This window comes from Achroia grisella, unplaced genomic scaffold, assembly GCF_030625045.1.
Source record: "Achroia grisella isolate CSIRO2021 unplaced genomic scaffold, CSIRO_AGI_Agris_v1 utg5129, whole genome shotgun sequence".
NCBI lineage: Eukaryota > Metazoa > Arthropoda > Insecta > Lepidoptera > Pyralidae > Achroia > Achroia grisella.
In genome coordinates, this window is record NW_026712907.1 from 29,190 (window position 1) to 43,110 (window position 13,921).

General features: G+C 49.7%; 1 pseudogene; it reads right to left on the minus strand.

Annotated features, from left to right (window-relative positions):
• Positions 1-2,554: 2,554 nt before the first annotated feature.
• On the minus strand, positions 2,555-3,068 carry LOC131846907 (uncharacterized; annotated as a pseudogene).
• Between the last annotated feature and the right edge of the window lie 10,853 nt (positions 3,069-13,921).

Sequence of the window (13,921 nt, forward strand, 5' to 3'; positions counted from 1 at the left end):
TTATAAAATGCGTGAAAAATTAGTAAGTAATTGTTCGTTTTGTAGTAAAAAGGGACATAATGAAAATAATTGTTTTTTAAAAATACGTAAATGTTCATATTGTAATAAAATGGGTCACATTAAGGAGGAATGCTTCAAACTTAAAAGTCGTAATACAAAAAACTCTATGCCTCCGCAAAAGGTACAATTGATTACTGATCGTGATGAAGGTTCAAAGTATTTTATGCCCATAATTATTAATGACATAAAAGTAAATGCTTTTATAGATTTTGGAAGTACATGCATTACGATAACGGAGTCGGTGGCTAATCAACTATTGCTGGACATTCAACCGTGTGCAGAAAATAATGTAATAAAAGGTTTCGGTGGATCAATTGTTACACCTCTTGGCGAGGTTTTGATTACTATAAAAGCTGATGAAGCCATGTGTAAAGATTTAAAGGCTTACATTGTGCCTAACATATCTCAAGATATAGGTGTAATAGTTGGTCCCTGTTTGGCCAAATGAGCAATCAATTCTGGTGATGTATAATAATTATCAAAGAATAATTTGTAATTTTTATTCTTTGGTATGGACCTAACTAAGCGTACTACGATATTTGAACTAGCTCCTAAGTCTGGCTCACTTGGATGTCTTAGCTCGGGATCGTTCTCCATTCCAGAATAAATTTCAAAATCGTAAGCAAAGCCACGATCGTCGCAGAGAATAAGCAGTTTATAGCCCCGTTTGTGTGGCTTATTAGGTAGGTATTGTCGAAGAAGATTACAGGCTTTTGTCGCGCACATTTGCTCGTCGACTGATAGTGCTTCTCTTTTCGGCACGCTTTGACATTTTTTTTAATGTTTCCAATATGGGCCTAATTTTATGCAAACGGTCATACCCTGGACTATCTGATGGCGGTTGCGTAGAATTATCGTTAAAATGTAGGAATTGACAGATTTTTTTGAATTGATTTAGCGACATCGTCTTTATAATCAAAGGAATACCTAATTCAGATGCCCAATACATTCGAATATTTGGCAGTGGCGCCAGACTCATAATCACACAGATACCTGTAAACTTTTCCAATTCATTAGTTGTTATTATATACGGCTTTGATGGATTTTTTGTATACTAAATTTGTGCATTTCTTCTACGATATGTTGAAATAATTCATTATCAAAAAACCATGAAAAATATTGCAGGGGAGTTTCGAAGTCTATAATCGGTGACTGTAAATTTGTGTTTCCAGTACATGATAAAGGAAGTGATTGGAAAGAAGTTTTCTTCCAAATAAATCTCCTCTTTTTTCTTTGAGTGACAGAGCCAGGGATTCTAGATCTATGACCGATTGTGTTACTCATACTCCATGATCGTCTAGATGCCCGACATTGTGTAATGGTACCTGTAGTTGTCCCGGAAGTCATTCCTGATGTACTAGACTGAGGCTCTAATATTTCTGGTTGATAATTTTCAATATTCGTAACAACCTCGTTAACAGGAGACGAACACTGACGTTTCTGCGGAGATGAGGAAGTTTCCACGTCGCTAAGCGCCTCGGATAAAATGTTTCGGATTGATTGAACTTTTTCGATGTCATCATCACTTTCAGCGTCATAGAAATCTTGTTCATCTTCGCTTCCAGGAGGAATATTCAAGAAACCCTCAATATCTGCATCACACAATCTTCTTCGCGACATTATCTATAATAAAATCAAAGTATTCACAAGGACAGCAACACATATAAAACAACAACATATATAAAAATATGATTTACTGATACGTTTACTATTGTAATATAAAAAACAACTTACTAACGCAACACTTTCATTCAAATTTCACCCTGAGTTCACTATAACAAAAACACGAACAACATCTTTCGGTAATGGATCGTATTACTATATTGCTAAAAATCAGTAGCTTCTATCAAGTCAAGTCAAAAGATGTCGCTACTAATACTTTTATAGCTACAGGAACGATTAAAGTCGGTGTTCCGCATATGGTTCTTCTATGGTTCTCTTGTAGGGTTAATATATTTAAAATTATAAAATACTGAAATCATAATCATCGTAAAAGAACCATCGCACAGCAAGGCATAAAATTAAAATAAGTACAGTATATTTTCATGTACGTAATGGTATGTTTACAAAAAATATTATACCGTATATTAGTAGTATAAATTCAGGCAGTTACATCGCTATTGTAATAAGTGTCTGGACAGGACAATATAACTTTGAGCACAGTGGTAAGCCAGTTCTTCTTATTCAACAATTTTGCAATATTTTCATCCAATGTTTTAGTGGATTTTATCGATATGTCTATCTTTGCTTGATTTTATTGGTATCTGACCTTATGGAATTCACAATTCAGACATTTCTTGTATACCGGTTGGTCTGTATTTTCAACACCAAGCATAAGTAGGCGGAGAGACAGCCGCACGGAATGGTGTATATGCAACATGACCACAAGTCCCGTTTTGAACGGGACTGTCTCGTCTTTCGTTTCTTGATCCTGGTGGTCCCGAATAGGATCCAGCTTGCATTTCCGTTGGTAGGGTAGGATAAACTGGATGCATTATTTCAAATGGCGTAACGTATGTGGTGGCAAATAACCAGTTCTAAAGAAGCTTTCCTTTTCAAAAGTAGTTGTCCAAATCCAGCACATGCACATAATTGCAGGTTTCTCCTCTCTTGCATGTACCACGAATGAAATCCTTGCATTGCACATTGTTTTTTTAGGTTTTCTGCTTAGGACTCAAACTCTATAGAATATTCTACTGTCTGTCCCCTATTTGGTCTTTCTTCTGTGTTAACTTCATACATATCATCCACAACTTCGGTCTTAATTTCAAAATTCAAAGGATTGGTGGTGGAGAATTTGGTGGTAGAGGTGGTTGTACCGTCATTTTTATCTTACTGTCGTTTTCAGTTATTTCATTTGACACAGACGAAGGCGCAGACCCTGACGGTACACTAGACGTTGACGCTATCTTATCTGCTTCCTCAAACTTAGATTTTAATTACTTTCTTATGTATTTAAAGTTAGGCGAAGGCTTAAAATTGATTGATTTAGCAGCTTCAGGTAACATTTCTGAACTTGCTCCAGATGACATGCATTTCTTATTTGATAATTTATTTAAAAAGCGGTATATATGAACTATGATATGCAATAACTTTGCAAACGATGACATATTTAATGCGAGTTTATAGTGAACGAGGACGCGACCATAGTGGGGATGCCAGCCTAACACCTATTGTTCTCGCGTATCCGAATCGGCGCTTGCTACGCACGTCCTTGGTGAGCCGAGTAAGTTCGACATCCGTCGCCCGGTGTGAAGGACACCTCACGGCTACTACTTTTGCGTTCTTGCTACTCGTCCACAATTATGTTTTATTGTTTTTTTGTTAATATATATACGAGTGATAAACTGTGTTCATAAATTAATAGAATGAACTATAGTTTAATTTTATTATATACTCTTACAGTTCAGAAGTGCGATGGACAATTTAACTGCGTAGTTAACCGATGAACGCTTGTTCTTGTGTTTCCGGGATAGACAATTTAACTGCGTAGTTAGCCGAAGAACGCTTGTTATTGTGTTTGTTTACGACGTAACTGTGATATTTATAGTACTAATATTGTGACTATGGGGTCGAAGTCAAAAAAAGACAAATCAAGTGCAAGACGGGAAAAGCGTTTACGTCGTCGGTTGCTTGCCGAAATAGAAAACCGTCGGTTGGCACAACGGTTACATAATTTGGAAAATGAAATTTACAAAGCTCGGCATGTTCCAATTGACGGAGGGTTGCAGTCGACCTCATTACATTACAGGCCATGCCGTCTGTGATTGTTAGTGAGCGGGCCGCGCACTCACAGTCTACAGTGCAGACTCCTTCGTGCACAATTGGTTCGCTGCCTGTTGTAGTCGCACAGGACTCAACGACTATCACAGGTAGACCACAGCTGTCATCTCAAGAGGGATTTACGTATGATGAACATTGTAATAATAGTTCTTTCAATACTAATATTCGTTATGTAGGTCGGAGTGACCCAGTACCTGAATACGACCCTCAAACGTCGTTAATAACCATGGAGTTGTGGCTCCGTAAGGTAGAGGGCATTTCCAACATGTATGGCTGGGATGAGAAAACATTACTATTTAATTGCGCTTCAAAATTAAAAGGTTATGCTCGTAGTTGGTATAATCAATTACAACTGCAAGATATAAACCGCCCTTGGGCGGAATTTAAAAATAAATTGTTAACAGCTTTTCCGTCCCATAAAAGTAAATTAAGTATGTTACGTGATTTAGTAAATACCATTAGGCGTCCCGATATGGATTATTTACCATTTTACTATGATAAACTGGCGCTAGGTAATGCATGTAACATACAACCATCGTTAATAACAGAGGCAATTATAGGTACGATAGGTAACGAGTTGGTAGAAATAGGAGCGATATCGGCGGGTTGTCGTGAACCAAATTCATTATTAAATTATTTGTCATCATTGAGAACCTCAGCTTTAGCCGTTCCAGTGTCTCACAAATATGAGAGTACGGACGTTAGGTATTCTAATAATGTTAAATGTCACACTTGCAAAAGGCGCGGTCATACTGCCAATCGTTGTACTTATAAAATGCGTGAAAAATTAGTAAGTAATTGTTCGTTTTGTAGTAAAAAGGGACATAATGAAAATAATTGTTTTTTAAAAATACGTAAATGTTCATATTGTAATAAAATGGGTCACATTAAGGAGGAATGCTTCAAACTTAAAAGTCGTAATACAAAAAACTCTATGCCTCCGCAAAAGGTACAATTGATTACTGATCGTGATGAAGGTTCAAAGTATTTTATGCCCATAATTATTAATGACATAAAAGTAAATGCTTTTATAGATTTTGGAAGTACATGCATTACGATAACGGAGTCGGTGGCTAATCAACTATTGCTGGACATTCAACCGTGTGCAGAAAATAATGTAATAAAAGGTTTCGGTGGATCAATTGTTACACCTCTTGGCGAGGTTTTGATTACTATAAAAGCTGATGAAGCCATGTGTAAAGATTTAAAGGCTTACATTGTGCCTAACATATCTCAAGATATAGGTGTAATAGTTGGTCCCTGTTTGGCCAAATGAGCAATCAATTCTGGTGATGTATAATAATTATCAAAGAATAATTTGTAATTTTTATTCTTTGGTATGGACCTAACTAAGCGTACTACGATATTTGAACTAGCTCCTAAGTCTGGCTCACTTGGATGTCTTAGCTCGGGATCGTTCTCCATTCCAGAATAAATTTCAAAATCGTAAGCAAAGCCACGATCGTCGCAGAGAATAAGCAGTTTATAGCCCCGTTTGTGTGGCTTATTAGGTAGGTATTGTCGAAGAAGATTACAGGCTTTTGTCGCGCACATTTGCTCGTCGACTGATAGTGCTTCTCTTTTCGGCACGCTTTGACATTTTTTTTAATGTTTCCAATATGGGCCTAATTTTATGCAAACGGTCATACCCTGGACTATCTGATGGCGGTTGCGTAGAATTATCGTTAAAATGTAGGAATTGACAGATTTTTTTGAATTGATTTAGCGACATCGTCTTTATAATCAAAGGAATACCTAATTCAGATGCCCAATACATTCGAATATTTGGCAGTGGCGCCAGACTCATAATCACACAGATACCTGTAAACTTTTCCAATTCATTAGTTGTTATTATATACGGCTTTGATGGATTTTTTGTATACTAAATTTGTGCATTTCTTCTACGATATGTTGAAATAATTCATTATCAAAAAACCATGAAAAATATTGCAGGGGAGTTTCGAAGTCTATAATCGGTGACTGTAAATTTGTGTTTCCAGTACATGATAAAGGAAGTGATTGGAAAGAAGTTTTCTTCCAAATAAATCTCCTCTTTTTTCTTTGAGTGACAGAGCCAGGGATTCTAGATCTATGACCGATTGTGTTACTCATACTCCATGATCGTCTAGATGCCCGACATTGTGTAATGGTACCTGTAGTTGTCCCGGAAGTCATTCCTGATGTACTAGACTGAGGCTCTAATATTTCTGGTTGATAATTTTCAATATTCGTAACAACCTCGTTAACAGGAGACGAACACTGACGTTTCTGCGGAGATGAGGAAGTTTCCACGTCGCTAAGCGCCTCGGATAAAATGTTTCGGATTGATTGAACTTTTTCGATGTCATCATCACTTTCAGCGTCATAGAAATCTTGTTCATCTTCGCTTCCAGGAGGAATATTCAAGAAACCCTCAATATCTGCATCACACAATCTTCTTCGCGACATTATCTATAATAAAATCAAAGTATTCACAAGGACAGCAACACATATAAAACAACAACATATATAAAAATATGATTTACTGATACGTTTACTATTGTAATATAAAAAACAACTTACTAACGCAACACTTTCATTCAAATTTCACCCTGAGTTCACTATAACAAAAACACGAACAACATCTTTCGGTAATGGATCGTATTACTATATTGCTAAAAATCAGTAGCTTCTATCAAGTCAAGTCAAAAGATGTCGCTACTAATACTTTTATAGCTACAGGAACGATTAAAGTCGGTGTTCCGCATATGGTTCTTCTATGGTTCTCTTGTAGGGTTAATATATTTAAAATTATAAAATACTGAAATCATAATCATCGTAAAAGAACCATCGCACAGCAAGGCATAAAATTAAAATAAGTACAGTATATTTTCATGTACGTAATGGTATGTTTACAAAAAATATTATACCGTATATTAGTAGTATAAATTCAGGCAGTTACATCGCTATTGTAATAAGTGTCTGGACAGGACAATATAACTTTGAGCACAGTGGTAAGCCAGTTCTTCTTATTCAACAATTTTGCAATATTTTCATCCAATGTTTTAGTGGATTTTATCGATATGTCTATCTTTGCTTGATTTTATGGGCTGGGCTGCGTTTTAAGACCGCGGCCACTGGGGCCCGGATCCTGGAGATCCCAGGGTCTCAGACGGGTGATCAGGCCGACGCGCTCGCGTCGAAGTTCCGGGACGTCTTCCCGGAAGGTACAGTCCGAATCGCCAGGCCCACCAAGACGGCCGAAATGAGGGTCATGGGCCTGGATGACGGTACCGACCGGGAGGAGGTGGCGGCCGCCGTGGCACAGCACGGCGAGTGCACGGCGGACGCCGTCAACGTCGGGGAGATTCGGCGCGGCGCGTCGGGCCTGGGCACCTGCTGGGTGCGGGCCCCATTGGCCGCGGTCAAGAAGGTCACGACGGCAGGGCGGATCCGGATCGGCTGGGTCTCAGCCGCTGTGGAGCTGCTGCGGCAGAAGCCACTCCGGTGTTACAAGTGCCTCGAGAGCGGGCACGTGGTGGCGAGGTGCTCGCACGAGGAGGACCGGAGTGGCCTTTGCTACCGGTGTGGGGCTCCCGGCCACAAAGCGGCCGGATGTTCGGCGGCCCCACACTGCGTGGTTTGCGCAGCGGCGGGTCGCCCAGCCGATCACCGGGTGGGGGCCAAAAAGTGCCCCCAATCCCGGTCCAAGAGAGCGAGGGGATCCGCACTGTCGTCGGCCCGCGGCAATGGCCGCCGGGAAGAGGCTGAGGTGATGGACACCGGTTAATAATGGCAGTCCATCGCCTCCTGCAGGGGAATCTGAACCACTGCGCGCGCGCCCAGGATCTGCTTCTGCAGAGCGCGGTGCAGTGGGGAGTTGACCTTGCAGTGGTCGCCGAACCATATCGCGTCCCACGAAGCGACCATTGGTTCGGCGACCCCTCTGGCCTGGTGGCCATTGTCGGCGCGGGCAACCCCGCGACCCCGCTCGTCAGCCGCCTATTCGGCGGAGCGGGGTACATAGGAGTGAGTTGGGGGGAAACCGTCGTTGTCGGGACATATTTCTCTCCGAACAGGACTCTCGCCGAGTTCGAGCAGTTCATGGACGGGCTGGGGGCCGCTCTGGAGCTATACTCGGCCCGTCCAATGATGGTGATGGGGGACTTCAATGCCAAATCCACGGCATGGGGCTCCCCCATCACCGACTCTCGAGGCAGGGTCCTGGAAGACTGGGCGGCCGCGGCCGGCCTGGTGGTGTTAAACCGAGGGTCGGCCGCCACGTGCGTGAGACAGCAGGGGGAGTCGCATGTCGACGTATCCCTCTGCAGTCCAGCGATCGCACAGAGGGTGCGGAGCTGGCAGGTGTTGGATGAGGTGGAGACGCTATCCGATCATCGTTACATTCGGATAGACGTTCTCCCCTCACCCGTAGCTCCGCACCCCGGTCGCCAGGAGAGGAATGTCCCACAACTCCCCAGATGGGTGTTGAAACGTCTGAATAAAGACGTGCTGATGGAGGCTTCCATCGTCCAGGCCTGGGTTCCCATGCCGGAGGGGCCTGTGGAGGTCGACGCAGAGGTGGGCTGGTTCGGTGAGGCTCTGTCGCATATTTGCGACGCGGCGATGCCCCGAGCCGGCCCTCGACCTCCTAGGCGTCAGGTGTACTGGTGGTCGGAGGAGATAGCTTCGTTGAGGGAGGAGTGCTCCGCAGCCCGCCGCCGGTACACCAGGCACCGCCGACTCAGGCGGGGCCGCGATGCCGACGAGGAAGCACAGCTGTACGAGCAATACAAAGAGAGGAAGAAAGCTCTGCAGCTGTCCATCAGCAGGGCCAAGGAGACAGCCAGGGAAGAACTCCTGGAGACCCTGGACAGGGATCCATGGGGGCGCCCTTATAGGTTCGTCAGGGGCAAATTACGCCCCTGGGCGCCCCCCGTGGCAGAGGGTCTCCAGCCGCAGCAGCTGGAGGGGGTGTTGGAGGAGCTGTTCCCGAGACAGCCTCCCTTCACACCTCCTCCGATGATGCCGCGTGGCAGTGATGGAGAGGCCAGCGGCGTCAGCGCTGCTGCGGTTCCTGCCATTACCGAGGAGGAGTTCGCCGCGGCCGTGGATAAACTCCGGGGCAAGAATGTCGCCCCGGGTCCGGATGGTATCCACGGCCGCGTCCTGGCCTTGGCCCTAAACACCCTAGGGGACCGACTCCGGCGCTTGTTCAATGCGTGTCTGGAGTCGGGACGGTTTCCCAATCAGTGGAAAGCGGGTAGAGTGGTCCTGCTCCGCAAAGCGGAGCACCCCGCAGGTTCGGTGGTTCCCTCGGCGTTCCGCCCCATAGTACTGTTGGACGAGATCGGCAAGCTCTTCGAGCGAATCTTGGCGGGCCGACTCGTCCAACACCTGTCTCAGGTAGGTCCCGATCTCAGCCCGAAGCAGTTCGGGTTCCGAGAGGGGCGCTCGACGATCGACGCGATCTCGCGTGTGCGCTCCCTCTCGGAAGAGGCGACGTCCCGGGGTGGGGTGTGTTGGCGGTCTCTCTAGACATTAAGAACGCCTTCAACACCCTGCCCTTTGCGACTATTAGGGAGGCGCTGAAGTACCATCGCGCGCCTCCCTACATTCGGGACGTGATCGGGGCCTATCTCGAAGACAGGTCTGTGCTATGCACGGGGCGGAACGGCGTTGTAGTGCCGAGGGAAATGCAACGCGGTGTTCCACAGGGGTCGGTTCTGGGCCCGATCCTGTGGAACATCGGGTATGATTGGAACCTGCGGGGCGCCCTTTTAACGGGCACTGACGAGGAAGACGAAGAAGGAAGACACTGACTGCTGAGGAAGGAGCCGACGACCGGCTGCCACGAATGCGGAGGTGTTGAGGACACGGCGCAACACACGCTGGAAGAATGCCCAGCGTTCGTGAGTGAGCGCCGTGTCCTCACACGAATAGTGGGGGACGATCTCTCGCTGCCGAATTTAGTTCGGAGGATGGTCAGTAGCGAGAGATCGTGGCTGGCGGTGAGCTCCTTCTGCGAGGAAGTTATCTCGCGGAAGGAGGCGGCGGAAAGGGAGCGGGAGTCAGCTCGTCCCGCTTCCCTCCGCCGCAGAAGAGCCAGGCCTAGAGGTGGGGGCGTATCCAACTCCGCCCCCCTCTATCCGGGGTGACTGCCTTGAGGGAGGCAGTCCCCCAATCCAAAGGCCCCGGAGGTGTGCGCGTGTACCCACACGCCTCCACAATGGAGTAGGGCGAAATAGGTCGCCCTAACCACAAAACGAGATGGGGCCTGCCCTACAACATCTACAGGGCGGGCCGTCGCCGTCGGAGCTGGGGTAGAATGCACTTGCGAATCCCCTGGCTCCGGCATAGGCGCTCGTAGGTACACCGTGTGGTTTTTTAGTGGGTACAAGTCCCACACACCACCTCACCATCCCTCCGGCGGGGTGACGGTCTTTTGAAGATTTTTCCACACGATAAAAAAAAAAAAAAAAAAGGTTAGTTAGGTTTGTATATATGACAACTTGACCACATTTTTTGGACCACATTTTTGAAGACTTTTGGGATTTTTGTTTTGATTGTTTTCGTGTGTGGTTTTTGGCGTTAGCGCATTATTATTGTTATATCTTTCTTTTCTTTCTTTCTTTTCTTTCTTTTTCTTATAATTGTTAGGTTAGTTAAGTTTTGTACATATATAGTTAGGTTAGGTTAGTTAGGTTACAATAGTATAGTAGTGTGTCTGTTTGTTTGCTGATTTTCTTTGTTTTTCTTTCTTTTTCTTTTAATTAAACACTTAGGTTAGGTTTTGTATATATAGTTAGGTTAGATTAGTTAGGTTAAGTTGATTTTGTCTGTTTTCTTTTTTACTGTTGCGCTGAGGTGGATTTTGGTGGACTCACCGGGAGCGACAGGGGGCAACTCCTGTTTGCTGTGCCTGCTCCAGGGGAAGCCCTGGAGCAGCTTGTGGAGGCGCTAGCCTCCGTATTACCCGCCCGACTTAGGTTGGGCGTGCTACTGCTGGCGACGATCTGAGGGAGTTGGCTGGTACTACCAGCCCCCTCCTTTTCCCGTCCCCCGTCGGGGGGGACGAGGAGTACCTGTCCCTACCCCGGGACCTGGACTTTTGGTCCATGACGGACTCCGTCACGCTGGCGGACGCCGACACGGTGCGGTCGGCGGCGAGGTCGCGGCCCGTCTCGCGAGCAAGGTCGCGGGCATCTCGGCCCTCTTCAGCATCGTCGACGCGCTCCACGCGCTCGACGCGCTCGATGCTGGTGGAGGACGATTTGTCCGGCTGCCTTGTGTCGAGCGAGGACGGGCTGGCGAAGGCGGCCGTGCCGAAACGGCCGCACGTGGATGGACCGGGCCCTTCCGGGGCGGCGGGCAAGCCGTCCAAAATCCCCTGCCCGTCGTCCGGGAACGGGGTAGTCCTGGTGGTGCCCGTGGGCCGGGCCACAGGGAGTCCGGCAACGTCGCCGAAGTCTCGGCGACAGGAAAAACGGGGGGACGACGGGGTGTTTGTCCGACCCTCGGAGGTTCCTGCGGGAAAGGGAAGGTCCCCCAAAAGGACGACTCGCAGCCTGTGGCCGTCTTCAGGGCGGAGGCCCAGAGAATGCTCGGGGCTGCCCTGGACACGGTGCACGGGTGCGGGAACCTAAAGGGGACCGACCAGAGGCGGCTAACGGACAGCATCAGCTCCGTGCTGATGATGGCGGAGGAACTGGACGGGAGTGCCGCCATCAACAGCGAGTTCACCGCGGGTGCCGTCAAACGGCGAAAGTTGGAGGAGCAGGTAGAGGAGCTCCGTAAGGAGAACAAGGAGCTCCGAAACCAGCTCCAAGCGCTCCAAACCCAAATGCGGCAACTCGCGGTGAGCTCGGGGCCGCAACGTCCTTTAGCCGCTTCACAGGCGCCACAGGGGCCGAGATTGAGGCCACCTGTCCCGACCCCTGAGCCGGATGAGATCGGGGCCTTCAGGGCCGATATAATGCGGGCGACCGGGGAGCTAATAGATGCCCGTATCGGTGCCCAAATTGATAAGGGCATCCGGGAAATTAAGGCTGCCCTGGGCCTTAGCTCCCCGGCGGCATCAATCCGCCCTGACTGCCGCCCGCCGCTGCAAAGCGACGGGCAATACGAGGTGGTGTCCCGGCTCCCCGGCGCAGGGGGACCGGGGTTCAGGGACGCTCCCCATCTGCGGGGGGCGCGAGGCGCAGAATTCCCGCCGCTTCAACCCGCCAACCGGCCTGCCCCTGGCAGCCAACAGCCGGGGCCGTCGGGCGCGGGGCGCGCAACCGAGGGCTGGAGCACAGTGGTACGACGGGGCGGCAAAAACCGCAACGTCCCTGAGAGGCAGACCCAGAGTACTCAGAGTACTCAGAGGACCTCTGGGGCTCCTTCTCAGGGGAAGAAGGGAAAGCCGGCCCCGCCGTCGCCATCAAAGTTGCGTGCCCCGCGATCGGCGGCGGTGGTGGTTACACTGTGCCCGGAGGCAGAAGCGGCGGGAGTGACCTACTCCGCCGTCCTCAAGGAGGCGAAGGAAAAAATCAACCTCGCCTCCTTGGGGATAGGAAGCCTGCGCTTCAAGACCGCGGCTACTGGGGCCCGGATCCTGGAGATCCCAGGGTCCCAGACGGGAGACCAGGCCGACGCGCTCGCGTCGAAGTTCCGGGATGTCTTCCCGGCCGGTACGGTCCGAATCGCCAGGCCCACAAAAACGGCCGAAATGAGGGTCATGGGCCTGGATGACGGTACCGACCGGGAGGAGGTGGCGGCCGCCGTGGCACAGCACGGCGAGTGCACGGCGGACGCCGTCAACGTCGGGGAGATTCGGCGCGGCGCGTCGGGCCTGGGCACCTGCTGGGTGCGGGCCCCATTGGCCGCGGTCAAGAAGGTGACGACGGCAGGGCGGATCCGGATCGGCTGGGTCTCAGCCGCTGTGGAACTGCTGCGGCAGAAGCCACTCCGGTGCTTCCGGTGCCTCGAAAGCGGGCACGTGCTGGCCAGGTGCTCGCACGAGGAGGACCGGAGTGGCTTGTGCTACCGGTGTGGGGTTCCCGGCCACAAAGCGGCCGGATGTTCGGCGGCCCCACACTGCGTGGTTTGCGCAGCGGCGGGTCGCCCAGCCGACCACCGGGTGGGGGCCAAAAAGTGCCCCCAGTCCCGGTCCAAGAGATCGAGGGGATCCGCACTGTCGTCGGCCCGCGGCAATGGCCGCCGGGGAGAGGCTGAGGTGATGGACACCGGTCAATAATGGCAGTCCATCGCCTCCTGCAGGGGAATCTCAACCACTGCGCGCGCGCCCAAGATCTGCTTCTGCAGAGCGCGGCGCAGTGGGGAGTTGACCTTGCAGTGGTCGCCGAACCATATCGTGTCCCACGAAGTGACCATTGGTTCGGCGACCCCTCTGGCCTGGTGGCCATTGTCGGCGCGGGCAACCCCGCGACCCCGCTCGTCAGCCGCCTATTCGGCGGAGCGGGGTACATAGGTGTGAGTTGGGGGGAAACCGTCGTTGTCGGGACATACTTCTCTCCGAACAGGACTCTCGCCGAGTTCGAGCAGTTCATGGACGGGCTGGGGGCCGCTATGGAGCTATACTCGGCCCGTCCAATGATGGTGATGGGGGACTTCAATGCCAAATCCACGGCATGGGGCTCCCCCATCACCGACTCTCGAGGCAGGGTCCTGGAAGACTGGGCGGCCGCGGCCGGCCTGGTGGTGTTGAACCGAGGGTCGGCCGCCACGTGCGTGAGACAGCAGGGGGAGTCGCATGTCGACGTATCCCTCTGCAGTCCAGCGATCGCACAGAGGGTGCGGAGCTGGCAGGTGTTGGATGAGGTGGAGACTCTATCCGATCATCGGTATATCCGGATAGATGTTCTCCTCACCCGTAGCTCCGCACCCCGGTCGCCAGGAGAGGAATGTCCCACAACTCCCCAGATGGGTGTTGAAACGTCTGAATAAAGACGTGCTGATGGAGGCTTCTATCGTCCAGGCCTGGGTTCCGATACCGGAGGGGCCTGTGGAGGTCGCGCAGAGGTGGGCTGGTTCGGCGTGGCTCTGTCGCACATCTGCGACGCGGCGATGCCCCGAGCCGGCCCTCGACCTCCTA